Source organism: Lolium perenne, chromosome 3 (genome assembly GCF_019359855.2).
Source record: "Lolium perenne isolate Kyuss_39 chromosome 3, Kyuss_2.0, whole genome shotgun sequence".
NCBI classification, from domain to species: domain Eukaryota; kingdom Viridiplantae; phylum Streptophyta; class Magnoliopsida; order Poales; family Poaceae; genus Lolium; species Lolium perenne.
In genome coordinates, this window is record NC_067246.2 from 10,533,636 (window position 1) to 10,550,809 (window position 17,174).

Here is a 17,174-nt window from a genome sequence, read left to right on the forward strand (position 1 = left end):
GACCGGCGAGGGTGATGGCGACGCGTTGATCCACGCCGGCAGCGGTGATGGCGACGGGGGGAAGCGCACCTGCTGGATAGGGACGCCGCTCGCGGAGGTGGGGGCCGGCCCGGTGGTTATGGGCGGCGGCCACGCCGGCCAGGGCAGGGCCGGTGGCGGGGGCGGCAGCATCGTCGCGCCGGGGAGCGCGGGCAGCCAGGGTGCGGACGCCGCGGTGGTGGCGGCGGGCGGCTGCATCGGCGCTGGCGGCCCCTGGGAGCTGATCAGGTACAGCCGGATCCCATGGACGGCGGTGACGAGGTCGTTGATGACCCCGCTCATCTGCTCGGGAGTGTAGACGACGGGGGTCGATGGCGGGGCGGACGGCGACGTGATGGCGGCGACGGAGGTGGTGACGGTCGTGGAAGCGGGCAGCGAGCCGGCCGGCGAAGTAGACGCTGGCGGTGGCGACGACATGATCGAACAAGAGCTATCTGATACCAAGTTGGTAGGAGCTCGGGTCCTGCCGTGTCTAGGGCGCAGATTGTAGGGGAAGGAGGGAGGCTGTCGCGGCCGGGGAAGAGATTGGCGGCGGCAGGGAGCCGTGGCGGCGGCCAAGGACGGCGCGGCGGCTAGGGTTTGGAGAAGACCGACTCCTTTGGGAGTCGGCAATAATATTCTGATTATTGCTTTCCTGTTCACGTACGGATTACATCTAGTATTTATGAGCTGAAACTAAACAAACTAAATGGGCTAAGCCCCTAATTGGGCCCATGATTGGGCCCCCTCCTGGAATAAGTCAGGCCGGTCATAACATCTCGTCTTTCTTTATATCTGACGAGATCTGTTTCTCGACGTGCTGCTGGTATTCGTCATTATGCATGGTTACACTGGAGGCTCAGGCGAGGTGGATCCTCTATAGTGAGGATGCTTGTCTGGAGGTGGTGAATTTATCGTTATTCCTCGACTCCGTGGATGGGATGCAGCGAATCTTGACCCAAAAAGTCTCGTTGGTGACGGTGCTTTTTTTTATATATGTTAATTGTGGAGGTTCCGTGTCTCTTCCCAAAGTTTAGTGGCAGCCGTTGGCACATGCTACAAACACTAAGAATAGTTTTCTGCAAAGTTTTTACGACACCTATTTTCTTCTAATCTATTTATTAATTTTGATGTTTTGTTTACTAATGTAACTCTATGTGGCTCTTAAAAAAGAGGCGTGTTGGAGCTTCAAGAGAGCGTCTTTCTATCGATGAAAACATGGAGCGGGCCATGCTTGACATTGAACAGACCGAATATGCGTTTTCGGTGAAGGCTCCTTTTTTTGACAACCCATATGTAAGCTTTCTGTACTATGTTGTTTGTTTTGCACGTGGGTACATAGGGCATTATGTCTAATTTTCTTTTTCTCTTTTATGTGTTTATTATTCATGATAATTGAAGAGGTGAGAATTCTTCGAAGAAACAACGGGTTGAGACTTTGCATCTAAATGCACACCTGTTACACCTTTCTTGCAACTCCATTTTCTTGTTTCTAATTGTACATAAGTTGATATTGTTGTTGCTGTTATCCATCGTCTAATAACAAAACTAGAGATGGATAACCTGACTAAGTGGAACAGGTGGATGACTTCTTTATTTTGTACAATGCCTTGCTCTGTCGGGATACCCCACACACGTCCGACAAGAGGAAAACGGTGCGCGACGCGACGTGAGAGTACCCGGTTGTTGTTGTCCCGCGCCCGGTGGCATCCTCCAGCAGCGGCATGGTGGGAGGCACGAGGATTGGAAGATGTGCCTTTAGGGTTAGGAGTTCCCTAGAGTAGCCCTAGGTGCAGGTAACACAAGGGATCTTAAACAGGTTCCAGTTACCGGCGCATTCTCTAAGATTGTCTTATCTTCTAGTATCTGAACCTCACTAGTTTGGACTTCGGAGCTGTCTTGAGACAACATGTCAAGTGCTCCTAGAAAAGGACAAAACTTTAGATCGATATAAGAGTTTTGATTTTGGGGATGAAATCTTTGAGCTCTTCTTCATTGGGTATTTTCTCTAGAGAGGCGTCGACTGAGTATTTAGCTAATTCTTAGTGAGGCTTTTTTTTATCCATGGTGCAACTCATGACTCACAAATCGCGAAGCAATCTAACAGTTTGGGGGCAATTGCAACTCATAACTACCACGAATCACTAGACAATCTAACGGATAGAACATTTTCTCACTTGCAACCCCATTTGCAATAAAAAAATAATCATGATGCAATCCTACGGTAAAATCGTTATTTTTTTTTTTGGGAGTAAAACCGTTAATTCATTTCTCCAGAGCCACCGATGTACTCCCTCCCGCCCAAAATATGTTGAATATAAGTTTTGGTCGAAGTCAAACTTCGTAAAGTTTAATCATCTATATTGGTAAAAATATAAACATATACAATAAATAATAATATTTTATAATTGTTATGAAATATATTTTTCATATTATATGCATTTGATAATGTAGATCTTTGTATTATTATCTATATTCTTGGTCAAAGTTTGCATAGTTTAATTTGCACATCCACGTCAGAGGTCGCCGACACCCTAAGTGGTGCTTTCCTATAAATGCCATCGAGAAGCGCTAAAGACAGCAGCCAACTGGGGTGATGCACATCCACTAACACGATCTCTAACAGCTAGCCTTCGCTTGATGCCTTGATCGATATGCCAGCCATGGAGGCGGGCGCCAAGACGTTCGTGTTGTACCCGTCGTTGGGCGTCGGCCACCTGATCCCCATGGTGGAGCTGGCCAAGCACCTGCTCCGCCAAGGCCACAACGTCGTCGTGGTCGTCGTCGACACGCTAGACCGCGAGGCCGTCTCCGCCGACGCGGTGTCCCGCCTCGCCACGGCCAACCCTTCCGTCGCATTCCGGCTCATCCCCGCCCCGCCCAGCCCGGACCCAGGCGCGCACCTGACCAAGCGGAGCCTCGACACGCTCCGTCTCGCCAACCCCGCGCTCCACGGTTTCCTGCGCTCGCGATCTGGGAGGGAGCGAAGGGAAAAAAACGCTCTCGCGACCGCGTCGTCCCCCGCGGGCGACGGGGCCGCGCCGCCACCCACCCTCGTCCAGCTCCCCCCTCCTCCTCTTCTCCTCCGCCGTCGTCGGCGTGCGTCGCCGGGCAAGGCCCGGGCGGCGCCGGCCCCTCGACTTTCCCTCTCGGCGCTGCGCTGCGCGGGGTAGGTGCGGCCGGGAGGTGCTCCTCGGCCGGCGGCGGTCCGGCGTGGCGGGGTGAGATCCCCACGTCGGGTGGGAGGAGGGGTGGCGGCGCGGCCGTTGGCGGCGGAGCTGCACAGGCGGCGCCATGGCAGGGCCCGCTCGGCCCAGATCTGGGCCCAGGCGGGGCCCGGAGGGGCACGGCGGTGGCTCTGCTCTTGGCACGCCGGCGGCGCTCCCTGGAGGAAGAGAAGACAGGGCGGCGGTGGGTGGGCGGCGGCGGCACTTCGGCCGGCCAGCTGCAGCGTAGCAGCGGGGCTTTACGGGCCCTTTTGGGTCCGGCCGGGCCAGTTCGGGCCTGGTCTGCCTCGTAGCCTCGTCCGGTCGGCTACCGCGAAAGCGGTGGAGGCAGTTCCCTCCCGCGTGGCTGCGGTGCTGCTACCCCCGTCCCCGCTGCATCCCTTTTCTTCGTCTAGGCCTTGCCCCGGTGACCACAGTTAGGCGGCGAGGATGGCTACAAGACCGTGGTGGCGTGTGCGGGTGGGCGGCATGTTAGGTGGAGCACGTCGGAGCGTCTGGGGTGGTCGGTTTGGTGGTCGGGAGAAATCCCTGTCGGCATGCTCGACACCGACGCGGTGACGCCTACGGGTGTCACCTTTCCTTCCTGAAGGGCGTCGGGTGTACCTCCTCCCCAATCCCCTCCGCATACCGGGGGAAACCCTAGGACTAGTCCGGGCAGCAGCGGCGTCATCGTCGTCTCCTTGGTGAAGGTGTTGCTTGGTATACGGTGCCTCGGCGTGCTAGGAGCGTGGTGGTACTTCTCCGGAGGGCGCAGTGGTTGCGGGTCATCATCGTTTTCGTCGATCTGCCGGTGTCGGCATTTTTTCTTCTTTCCTTTCTTTTTCTTTTCTTTTGGGCTTGGTTGTGCTGCGGCCCCAGCGCGTTCGTTGTATCGGGTCGTTTGCTATATTAATATAGCGGGGCGCAAGCCTATTTCGAGAGGTTTCCTGCGCTCGCTGCCCGCCGTCGATGCGCTCCTGCTCGACATGTACTGCGTCGACGCGCTCGACGTCGCCGACGAGCTCTCCATCCCGGCATACTTCTTCTTCCCCTCCGCAGCCGGCGACCTCGCCGTCTACCTCAGCCTTCCCAACTACTACTGCCGCCACCCTGGCGTGCCGTCGTTCAGGGACATGGGCGAGACGCTGGTGCATTGCCCCGGCGTGCCGCCGATCCGCGCGGTGGACATGCCGCAGACGGTGCAGGACAAGGAGAGCGACCAGACCAAAGCCAGGATGTACCAGTTCAGCCGCATCCCCGAAGGGAGGGGCGTGCTTGTGAACAGCTTCGACTGGCTGGAGCCCAAGTCCCTGAAAGCGCTCCAAGACGGTGTCTGCCTGCCAGGCCGGCCGACACCCAGGGTATACTGCATTGGGCCATTGGTGAACGACGGCAGCAGCAAAAGCGCGAAGCGGCACGAATGCCTCGCCTGGCTGGAAGCTCAGCCGGAGAAGAGCGTCGTCTTCCTCTCCTTTGGCAGCAAGGGCGCATTCCCGGAGCCGCAGCTGAAGGACATCGCCCGTGGGCTGGAGTGTTCCGGCCAACGGTTCCTATGGATAGTGAGAAGCCCGCCGGAGGAGCAGAGCAAGTTCCGCGAGCCGGACTTGGAGCGGCTGCTTCCTGCGGGGTTCTTGGAGAGGACGGCAGGCAGGAGCATGGTGGTGAAGAACTGGGCGCCACAGGCACATGGCGGTGGGCGTCTTTCTGACGCACTGTGGGTGGAACTCGATGCTGGAGGCGATCATGTCCGGGCTGCCCATGATATGTTGGCCGCTCTACGCCGAGCAGGCGCTGAACAAGGTGTTCATGGTGGAGGAGATGAAGATCGCGGTGGCGTTGGAGGGGTACGAGCAAGGGATGGTGAAGGCGGGGGAGGTTGAGGACAAGTTGAGGATGGTCATGGAGACCGAGGAAGGGAGTAAGCTCAGGAAGATGCTGGTGGTGGCGAAGAAGATGGCATTGGACGCGATCGGCAAAGGAGGGTCCTCTGAACTAGCCTTCTCCGACTTCTTGGGAGATTTGCAGAACAGCAGCCTCGATAATGGAGGATGCACTTGATCAAGCTGTTTACAAATTAACATATTACTGATCATTTCACTCCTTCTGTTTGAAGTTTACAAACTCCTGCAGACCGCAAAGATTTTGTGCAAATTTACTCCTTCATGTGTAGAGTTCGGATTTGCCGGACGTGGTGGTATTCGGTCGTGCGCACCCATGCGTTTATTCCGACCGTTTAGTTTCGGAGGGAACGTCACGAAGCTCTGTTCTTTCTTGCCATACAGTGACTTTGGTCCTGGGTGAAGTCAGAGGCGGAGAATATCATGATGGCCGGATTGGGAGGTCTAGCAATGGAGGTCAAAGTCTATGCGCTGGTGAGGAACTTGCTTGGTGTTCTGGGCTTGCAGCAGCAGTATGAAAGTGGGGGCGGCAGCACAGGTGAAGTTCAGAGTCCTTCCATTCAGGATGAAAATCTAAGGTCTGGTCTTAATTGATTGTGCCTGACAATGACCTTGTTGAAGGCATTGTTTTGAATGCGCGGACTATCTTCAGGGTGAAAACCTAAGATCTTTGATCGGGCGACGACGGCGTTGGTGCACCGTTCCCTTCTTGGAGGCGTCGCTTTTGAAGAGTCTGGAGTTTAGGTGTTGTCATGGTGGTGGTTGTATTGTTGTTGCTAGGGCTGGAATGCTATGGCGGGACTCTTTTTTCTTAGCTTCTTTTCTCTTTTTTGGCTGTGTGCATCCGTATTGTCATTAGGACGGTGCGTTGTTGCAGAGGCTGGGTGTAATTGGTATCTTCTGATATTAATATATTCCCTTTATCGAAAAAAAAAATTCTGGAAATAATGTACTATGTACTGTTTTACAGGTACTTTTGGGTTGATCCAATGATCCATGTAAGCTCTTAAGAGCAAGTTTTTTTTTTCACACGTCTGCAATCTTTCAAGGTGTTTGAAGCTTTGAGCCGATGAACATGATAGATATATATGGCCCCCTTTAATTCTTTAGCAACTAGCTTTTCATTCATCTCTCTGTCATAGGATCGATGCCCTTGCTTCACCATATAAACCATATGATAAATCCAGCTTCTTTTAGGTCCAGGCACTGATCTGTGCAGAAAAATTCAAACGTGGAGATTCCACAGGTCCTAGGCTAAAAAGAAACAGAACGAGACTACGAGAGAGAGAGAGATTGGTTTGCGCTCAGCACGGCCGGCGGCTTTGTCTCATAGTTTATATTAGAGAAAAGTCTGAAATAAACCTTGACTTAGTAGTGGAGGTCTGAGATGAACCCCAACCTTCTAATCCCTGAAAACACAACCCTGAACTTTCTAATCCCAGTCAATCCCGGCCAAATCTTACGATCTGCTCGTTTGTGCGTGTGTTTGCTGGTCAACCGGGATTAAACGCCACAATGGGCTAGTCAATGGATTGGATAGTTTTGGCCCATAATTCCAGCATGCAAAACCCTTGGTCCTCGGCATGCTGTGTGCAGTAGCTAGCCTACTCCTCCCCCTTACGACGGCAGCGATGGCGTTCGGCGGCTGATCGCTGTGGCCGACAGACTCGTATGTAGAGGACTGAAATCGCAGGTAATCGACACCATGGAGTGCTCTAGTAATGCCCTCAGTTCCCATCCGAGTTTGAGAAGAAAGCCATCTTGCTTTCCTCACGGAAAACAATAGGGGACAATCATAGGTAAGGGCATCTCAGCGGCGCGACGCATTTTAGCGTCCGCGCGCGTCTGTTTGCGTCGGCTCTTTTGGTCGAAATCGACCGCGCGTCCGTTTGCGTCGGGGGTGGCTCCAGCGGCACGACGCATTTTTTTAGAACGAATCATTTTTTTAAACATGAAATATAATTTACATACTTACAACATTTTTAAAAAAACCTAAACGCCTACTGCTGCTCATCGTCGCTGTGCTGCTCCTCGTCGCTGTCGACCAGGATGAGCTCCGGTATGACCCACGGCCAGTTGCCATCCGGGGGAGCGTACGCCGGACGCACCGCCGGTGCTCGAGGTTGAGGAGGCTGCGGCTGTGGCGGCGGTGGAGGCGCCCAGGGCTGCGGCTGTGGCGGCGGTTGAGGCGCCCAGACATAAGGCTGTGGCGGCGGTGGTGGCGGTGGAGGAGGCGCCGCCGGCTCCAGGAGCGCCTGTCGAAGTGCTTCATCCGCCGACAGGCCCGGCTGCATGACGACGGTGGCGTAGCGGGGCAGCGGCGACTGCACAGGCGTGTCGTACTCGGAGACGAGGACGGCGACCTTCGCCATCTCGTCGTCCGTCGTGTTCTCCGGGAAGTCGAAGTTCCGGCCCTCCGCCATGGCCTGCTGCCATTCGTGGAAGACGACAGCGACGTAGTCGTCGCTGTCGTCCTTCACCTCCTCGCTATGGTATGCGAGCGCCTCGACGTAGTCGTCGTCGTACGCAGCGTAGGCTTCGTCGTCGTCATCCTCGCGGTCGTCGGCGTCGTTGTGCGGCGCCTGCTCACGTCGCGTCGGCGCCTGCTCACGTCGCGTCGGCGCCTGCTGACGACGCGTCGGCGCCTGCTGTCGACGAGCCGACGGTGCAGGGCCGAAGGGATAATCCCTGTCGCCCATGAAGCCTGCCCTTCGTCTCATGTCCGTCTCCGTGGACAGGTACGTACGCCAAAGCTCCGAGTCGATGGCGTACGACGGATCGGCGCGGAGGTCCGCCGGCAGATACCGCCTCCAGCGCCGGATCTCCGCGGTTCGCTCAGGCTCACGCGCAGGTACTGGAGGGATGGGCACCCGGCGGCAGCTGAGCCGCCAGCCGTCAGGCAGCTGCACGCCGAACCAGGCGTCGTCGCACGGCATCCATTTGCCGTGCATGAGCCTCCCCACCGTGACGGGGAGCGGGACCTCGAAGTCGTTTTTCTTCCCCATGGCGCTGCGGCGGTGGTGGTGCAAGTGGAGGTGTGGTGTGGGCGAAGGAGCAACGCGGCCGGTGGATTTTTAAGGGCGGCCGCGCGCGGAATACGATGCCATTGAAGGCGGCGCAGAAGCCCAGCCGCCGCCCGCCAGTGCGCGCGCAGAACAGGCAGCCGCGCCATTGATGGCGAAGACTACGGCGCAGACGTGGAAGCGCTGACCGCCGAAGACCCTCGGTGCAGACTCGCTGCCAAGCGGGCCCGATGGAGATGCGAGCGGACACTTTGCGCATCCGCGCAGCGTCCGCAAAGACGCAGGGGCCAGGTTTGCGTCTCCGCGGACGGCCCAGTCACTTTGCGTCAGCTGCAGAGGGTGCCAGACGCATTTTCGGTCAAAGCGGACGCAAACGGTCGCTCAGCGCCTGTTTGCGTCGCACCGCTGGAGATGCCCTAATCAGATTGGATTAGGTCATAGCTAGGCACCTAGCTACCTTTGTAATGAAAAAAACCATGATTTGAGTAAAGAAATCACCATGGCCCTCGTCAAGTGCCTTTGGCACTCCAATCCGCTACATTTTATGTTCTGCGTATGCTAAACTACTAATCAATTTGCCTATTGGAGTTATGGGCCGAAACAACCACGTCCATCTACTAGGCTGGACCAGCCCACTTTGGCGTTAAATCCTGGTTGATCAGCGCCACATGAGTAAACACACGCGCAAACGAGCAGATCGCGACATTTGGCCGGGATTGACCGGGATTAGAAAGGTCAGGGTCGTGTTTTCAGGGATTAGAAGGTTGGGGTTCATCTTAGACCTCCACTATGAAGTGAAGGTTTGTTTCAGACTTTACTCTTTATATTATTAGGAGCTGTGTACAAGTTAGGTAGGATTACAACGGACCGATCAGAATCGGATCAGCAGCTAACCGGGATCTTAAACGATCCTAAGCGTGAAAGGCACACACATATATACAGAACGTGCATGTCACTCATCAATACATGTATACAGCGTTTTTCAGCCGCCCTCAGCCACATTCACAACCGCAGGAGGAATGTCGAGATAGCGCCTAAACGAAGAGAAGAGCTGTCTCACCATCGCAAAGCCATTTGATAATTGCGTGAACTGAAATTGATCTGTAGCAGCTTTTGACCAAACTCTCTCCCGAATAAAGTAATAATCCGATTCAATAATAGTTCTATAGCCACGCGTAAGCCATGCTTTCTGTTTGAACTCGACAAGGAGTGAGAGGAAAGAGTACACATGCATGCTTAGGAAGGTTCCCAACGGCTACAGCGTAAAGCTTGGCGGCAACGCTGACAGCAATAAAATGATCAAACCTAACACACCGGTAAACTTCGGCCACAAAACCGACTTCTGCTGCGTGCAGCAACTGAAAGACAACTATAGGGACACCTACTACATGATCCTTCACATGATGGAGTATGCACAATCACCAGTAGTACCCGTAGAGTGCATTTAAAAAACGCGTCACCAATAATCTATTACTAGCGAAGTGCTCAAATACAACACGCTCATTCTAAATACTACTAGTAATTTACCCAATTAAGACATGCTACCGACAAGTTTAGATGCTGGGCTGCATATACTAGTAGTATGCTACAATATTATATTCCCTTTGTTTCTTTTTATAATGCCTATAGATTTTTGGCATTTGTTTCATCAGAATATAAGGTTGTAGCTTGGGTTTTTTTTTCAGTTACCCCCTCTACTGGTCAGCTCCCACACGACATGCATGAAAAAAAGTCCATACAAAAGGGAAACAATTAATTAAGATCCCTAATGCATGACCCCGATTCCTTAGATTTAGGAAGAATTGTTTTTTCTTTCCTTAATAGTAGAACCTGACTGCACATATATGAAGAATCAACCAGAGAGATTTGTGGGATTTGTTGTGTTAATTTAGGAAGTTACCGATTTTCCTTATTTTACTTTGATCTCAAATCGTTAAGCCAGGGGGTCTTATGTAAAGAATACACTTGCGTTAATTTCCGTGCTAAAAAACTATAGGCACTATAGAATGGAACGGAGCGCACCGTGTTTTGTACATGTTACTGCTATTTATTATTAGCACACCGATAGTAGAAAAAAAAGTGCGCCACTAATATGATGACGTCTATATCCAATTTTCTACTAGTACGTGCGTCGTTTCATGGACTGTTGTTCTTTGCATACATGTATTTGTAAGTTGAACTAAATTTAAATCATACGGGATCTGACATTGATTAGCAATCATGACTTTTCCGTGCAAAAAAAAAAAGCAATCATGACTTTCATTTGTACTACATTAACGTAATATTAAACTAAAACCGACATTACATAGTGCACTCCTCCCAAACTTGTAAAAGGGTAGAATACTCTTGTACTATAATTAGTGGCTAATCTAGATGCACCGGTCTTGCCCTCCCTGCACATCATCGAACAGCTTCCTCAGCTGCCCGATGTCGCATGTTCACTACGGAAAAACCATGCTTTGCCGTGTCACTTCGGAACATGGCAAAGCAATCCCCGTGTTGGGGCGTACGGCAAAGGCCACACGGCAAAAAAGGTACGGCGCCAAAGGACCTTTCTCCTCCCGCCCCGGCTTGTGACACTAGTGGAAAACATGCATATAGTCCCGGTTCGTTAGGGCCTTTAGTCCCGATTGTGCAACCGGGACTGCACATTCGGGATTAAAGCTCTCGACTTTTAGTCCCGGTTCAAATATAAACCGGGACTAAAGGATCCTCCACGTGGTGCAGCCAGTGGGCTCGTGGTTGAGGACCTTTGGTCCCGGTTCGTAAGACGAGCCGGGATTAAAGGGTCTCTACCGTGGCAGAGAAACTGGCCGTTTCTCTGCCGCGGCAGAGTTTCAGGGTTTTATGTTATTCATTCAATTATGCAATGTATACATCATTCAAGAAACCACAAATATCGTCATGAATATATAGACATCGTCATGAAATGCAGTAAACGTAATGCATGTTTACAATATAAAGTCGATCCTCTTTACCATATCTATCTCAAATCCTGATGTCAAATATGAACTCCCGATGGTATTCTCCAGTTGGAGCTATGACCTCCCTAACTAAGAATCCCGCAAATTCCTCTTGAATTGTTCGGATGCGATCCACCGTTAGGAGAGAGTCCCGCATGCGTTCCATCTAATTTTAAAAAAAGGAGATCAATATATATGAATGGAACTCAATACAATTGATGGTAATAAAATAAGATTGTGAAATATTGTTCAGGTACTCTAAGGGCATGTATAGACGCCTCTGGCTCCCGATGATAGGCCATCTCGCGAATGACCTCGCAGATGTAGTATCCACATAAGTTATTCCTGGGTTCCTGCTTCAAACACTTAACGGAAAAATAGTTCGATCAAACTAATAATCAAGCATGGTATTTAAACAAAATATCAAAGAGATTCACGGACATAGCTATAGTACTACTTACCGGGCGATCTTGAAATGTAAGCTCCGGTTTCCATCGACTCGGAGCAGTGTCGATGAACCGTTTCGAAGCCCTACCCGGGAAAGAAAAATGAGTAAATGAGTAATTAATTACTTGATACCAGGAAATGAGACCATAAGATGCGATACAGGGCGATATTGATTGAAATTACCTCTGGAGCAGGGAAACCATGTTCGCCATTGCCGATGCTCTTTAAGTTTCGATTCCATGACAAGTACTACTCCTTTCTCAAGCTGAATGATTAGGAGAATATAGTAGAATATGCGCATGCATAATTCAGAGGATTAGTTAAGATTTAACATCGAGTAAGCGAAATTGAATATGTATAAGACAATAACACTCACTCAAAGTTGTAATGGAAGAATATTTCCGATTTGTTTTGTTGCTTCTGTAAAAACATTAGCATGTTATCCTCTGTGTCTTTGGGGAACTGGTTTACCGTAACTTCATGAACGGTGTTTGGGTCAATGAACCCAATTTCATAGAGCCCACCTCTTCTTCATTCGAGCATCTTCATTTTGCATAATATATAGCGTATAAAAGAATATAGTGATGATAATTGTTAGTGCAATGAACGAGCTGAGCTAGATACTTACATAAATAAATCACTTTCTCATGAGAGTTTTGTCGAGGGCGTCTTGATTGAATAACTGAAATAGTTCTTCAAACTCAATGTTTAGCTCCTCGTTTCCCCGGAAGTAATGCTCATCTCTAATTCCCACTGTCAGTACGATCTCCGATTTCCTATAGGCTTGCATGTACAATTCATGCAACTTTCGCATCTGAGTCCCTAGATGGGGGAGCTGGTTAGGACTGACGAGAGGCTGCCTTTATGTGTATGTGTATGTGACTTCAGCCATGGGGAAGTAACCTTCGTACTGAACCACAGCTCCAAGCTCTCTAGCCGTCCGTTCGATCATCAATGCTATCTCCGGATCACCATAGGAGTGCACGACCAAGGGGGTAGCGATAGATTTTTTCCTGTTGTCCGAGCGAGCAATTGTTCTCCCTTTTTTTGCTCTAGAAGACTGTCCAAGAGAGCGGTCATAATCAGTTGGCAACTCAGCTTGCTTTGCTCTCATCTCGGCAAAGTGTCTCACTGTATTCGGTGCTATAAACAGCTTTGGCGGAGGCTTCTTCGGTGCAAAATGCGCCTTCATTTGGGCCATTACGACTTCATCGGTTTGCTCATCAGTCCTCTCGTATGGTAACAACTCAGGAGTCTTAGACCTCTTGGGAACTCATGATCTCTTCGGAGTTGTAGTACTTGTCGTGGTACTCTTCCTCTTTTACTTAGACGGCAGAGTCGGCGGAGTCTCCTGACGAGGAGGTGGCGGCGGAGTATGCTCACGCGGAGGAGACTACTCACACGGAGGAGACTGCAAAGGCGGAGGAAACTGTGGAGGCGGTGAAGGCGGCGGGGAATGAGCTGGAGTTGGCCTGCTTGGCTTCGAACCTGGAAGCACAATGTTTTCTTTTCGCCATAGAACGGTGGTTCTAATGGCTTCTCCCAGTTCAATGATTTCTCCATCTTCACCTACAGGGTGGTCAAGCATCAACGACTCATATCCTGCCATCACTTCATCCACCCCCGCAACAGCATAGCCATCTGGAACCGGATGACAATGGTAAGTTGTTGTAGGTGAGACATAGCCGACCGCCGCGTTCATGGATATGTTCAAAACTTTTACATGCAGCTGACAAGGACGGCTCTCTGCGATATCATCCACGGGGTAGCAAGGAGCCAACATCACCTGATCATCATAAGTATTATCGAGCTGAGTGGAAGCCACACTGCTTTTCCGGTGCTGAGATTGTTGCGGGTTGATAACATCGAATGCAGGATCTTCATGCTGCCCCTGAGATCGTTGGCTAAGTACTTCGTGAATTTGAGCTTTAAGGATGATATGCGGTCTACTTCCCTTGTCTTTCTCCTCTCATGGCTTTTATCAGAAAATATCTTCCTTTCTTCGGGAAAGCCATACTTCCACGGAACTGAGCCAATCGTGCCTCGTGCCCGTCCGCCGTGTTCTTTATTCCCAAGGGCGCATGTGAGAACGTCATTCTCTCTATCGGGATGGAACCTCTCCTCCCGCACGTTGATACGTCCAAAACGTATCTATAATTTTTGATTGTTTCATGTTAACATTATGCCTTTGGCACTTGTTTTTGTATTAAGTTTATGATTTATTTGGACTAACCTATTAATAGTTGCAAAAGTGCACAATGTTCTTGTTTTACACTTTGATGTGTAGGAATTATCAAGAATACAAGAGGAAACCTTGTTGGAATCGAATTGGAACTTTGCTGAAATCTGTCCCAGAACTGTTTTCGGAAATTGTCTGTTTGACCCTCGAAGATGACCTCCAACGGAGTTGGGCCTGAAGAGGAAGTTGTAGATAATTTTCTGCTGAACGTTCTGGAGTTAAAATTTGGCCCAATCGAAGTTCGGACGCGGCCTGTAGACCCGTTTTGGTACCCTAAAAGGGGTGACGGAAATCCGAGAAGATATATGAAGGGAGGAAACCTAACTCGTGGAGGACACCCCCACCCACGAATTTCAGCCACCAAAAGCCACGTTTTTGCCTCCCCCATGGATCCCATCTCCATGGGGGAGGGCTCCCTTGAAGCCATGAAGGAGAGAGACTAAGGGGCGGTGCTCCCCAACCTTGCCGGCGGCGGGGAAAGGAGTTCCCCGCGCCGCCGCCGCCGCCCTACGCCACCGCGCTGCCCTCTCCGACGTCTTCACCGCCATCTCCATCACCATCTCCTCCTTGTATTTAGTGGTTCATCCTCTCATAAACATCTGTACCGTCCTATGTAAACATGGTGTTTGATGCTATAATATTCATCCTATGATCTATGTCATGTTTATGTAGTATATTTGTCTTTTGATTGCTTTGTTGAATGTCTATGGTTCATTAGAGTTGTATGTTGATATGGTACTGTCCTTTGGTGTCCATTATACTTGTACGAGCATGGTTCAACACCATAGGGTTAGTAGTATGTGCAAAGGAAGGGGGTAGTCCTGCCGGAGTGACAGAAACCTGAGGGCTCAAACCGGTTAGTTGCATGTATGGGAGTAAGAGGACCATAAACTTAAGGCTATGGTTGGGGAAACCTTAATGTATTGTTAGTATTTACGGATGTTTGCTAACAATCCAATCATATAGTACTTGTAATCCCAAGTAGTGGAACGCTTGTATATTTAGCCTCTCCCACATTGAAAACTACATCAAAGACAATGAACTAAATGTCTTCACTAATTAATCTTGGATAAAGCCACCACAATTACCACCAATTTTCCACACTCATGGTACTGTTAGTATATGGTTACTTAGTGTACTTTATTGCTGCAGCACTAACATTTACTTTCATGTATTTATTATCTTGCAAAGCTATCTCTCATACTCGTATTGTCACTGTAGTTTTATTTTCTAGATGAAGCAAACGCTTAGTGCGCGTAGAGTTGTATCAGTGGTTGATAAAACTTGAGAGAGTACTTATCCTACCTTTAGCTCCTCGTTGGGTTCGACACTCTTACTTATCGAAAAGACTACACGCGATCCCCTATACTTGTGGGTTATCAAGACCTTTTCTAGCGCTGTTGCCGGGGAGCCATAGCGTAGGTAAATATTCTTGTGTGCACTTGTTTGCTTTGTCTCACTAATTTTTATTTTCAGTTTTAAGTTGTTCTCTATCTTAGTATGGGTAGGGAATGCGAATTACAAAAAAAATTAGTTGTAATTGTTATCTAAACGTTTTCAAAAAGAGAGTGATTGGAAAGATGAGCAATGATTAAGTGGGGGTCGACCTTGAACACTTGTGTTCATGCCTATGAAATCAAAGCAAATCTTTCCATGGAAGCTTCTCATTAAAAAACATGTAAATATTGTGTATATACCTTTGTACATAAAAATAAAATGCTAATTGTAGTCTCTAATAGAAAGTTGATGCTAGATTTGGATTTCTGCGCAGGGACAGATTTTTGCTATCCACCGTTTTGAGCTGTATAGATTCCAGAAAAATTGAAACATTCTGAAAAATTCAAGCGTGATCCTCAGATATGTACGCAACTTTCATTAGTTTTGACTTTTCTGATTTGAGCTACGTAGATAGGTCTAATAATTCGATCTTTACTGACTGTTCTGTTTAGACAGATTTTGTGCTTCTCTGTAAATAAAATCGTGATAAATCTCAGAATAGTATTTTGACTTGAAAATTTTTGTGCTTAAACCTGAGATTATTAATTGTCTTTCATTAGTTTTGAGTTTCTTCATGTGAGCTACGTAACTATCTCGTTAAGTGTCACCTTTACAGACTGTTCAGTCTTGACAGATTTCTATTGTGTTTATTCAATATTGTACTTAGGGTCTCTTGAATTCCTTAGTTTTCAACGTACAACGGAAATAATAAGAACTTAGGTATATACAGTGGCTAATGTTAGATAAATATTATGTAATTTGTCAATGCTTGAACATGAGTGGATTTTATTTAATGAGTACTAACCCTACTAATGAGTTTTGTGAAGTTTTATGTGGATGTAGCTTATAAAATCCAATCGATATGGCGATATGAGATGAACAAGAAGACGAAAAAGTGTAGGATAACGTTGCATAGAAAACAAAAAATTTCCTACCGCGAGAACGCAATCCAAGCCAAGATGCAATCTAGAAGATAGGAGCAACGGGGGGATGATCGATTCTCACCCTTGAAGAGTTCCAAAGCCTACAAGATGAGGCTCTTGTTGCTGCGGTAGACGTTCACTTGCCGCTTGAAAAAGCGCGTAGAAGATCTTGATCACGGCGCCACGAACGGGCAGCACCTCCGTACTCGGTCACACGTTCGGTTGTTGATGAAGACGACGTCCACCTCCCCGTTCCAGCGGGCAGCGGAAGTAGTAGCTCCTCTTGAATCCGGCAGCACGACAGCGTGGTGTCGGTGGTGGTGGAGAATCCCGGCGGAGCTTCGCTAAGCGTGCGGGGAAGAAGGAGGAGTGGGGCGGCTAGGGTTTGGGGAGAGGGGGGAGCCGGCCACTATGGGGTGCGGCCACCTTGTGGTGTTTGGGGTGGCCGGCCCCCTCCCCTTGGCCCTCATTATATAGGTGGAACACCCAAGAGTTGGTCTACAAGTCTTCGAATAAGACCCCAAACCAAAACCTTCCATATCACATGAAACCTACCCAAGCTAGGACTCCCACTAGAGGTGGGATTCCCACCTTCCCTTGGGAGGGGGTGGCCGGCCACCATAGGTGGAGTCCACCTGGGACTCCATCCCTTAGGGTTGGCCGGCCATGGTGGTGGAGTCCCTTCGGGACTCCGCCTTCCAAAGTGACTTTCTTCCGGAATATTCTAGAACCTTGTAGCACCTTCCATAAATGCACCGGATCATTTTTAAACTCATAAAATGACTTCCTATATATGAATCTTATTCTCCGGACCATTCCGGAACTCCTCGTGATGTCCGGGATCTCATCCGGGACTTCGAACAAATCTTCGAACTCCATTCCATATTCAAGTTCTACCATTTCAACATCAAACCTTAAGTGTGTCACCCTACGGTTCGTGAACTATGTGGACATGGTTGA

The 17,174-nt window shown here is 49.7% G+C and overlaps 1 pseudogene; it reads left to right on the forward strand.

Annotated features, from left to right (window-relative positions):
• The first annotated feature begins 2,668 nt into the window (after positions 1-2,668).
• Positions 2,669-5,397, forward strand: LOC127325798 (UDP-glycosyltransferase 88B1-like; annotated as a pseudogene).
• The last annotated feature ends 11,777 nt before the right edge of the window (positions 5,398-17,174 follow it).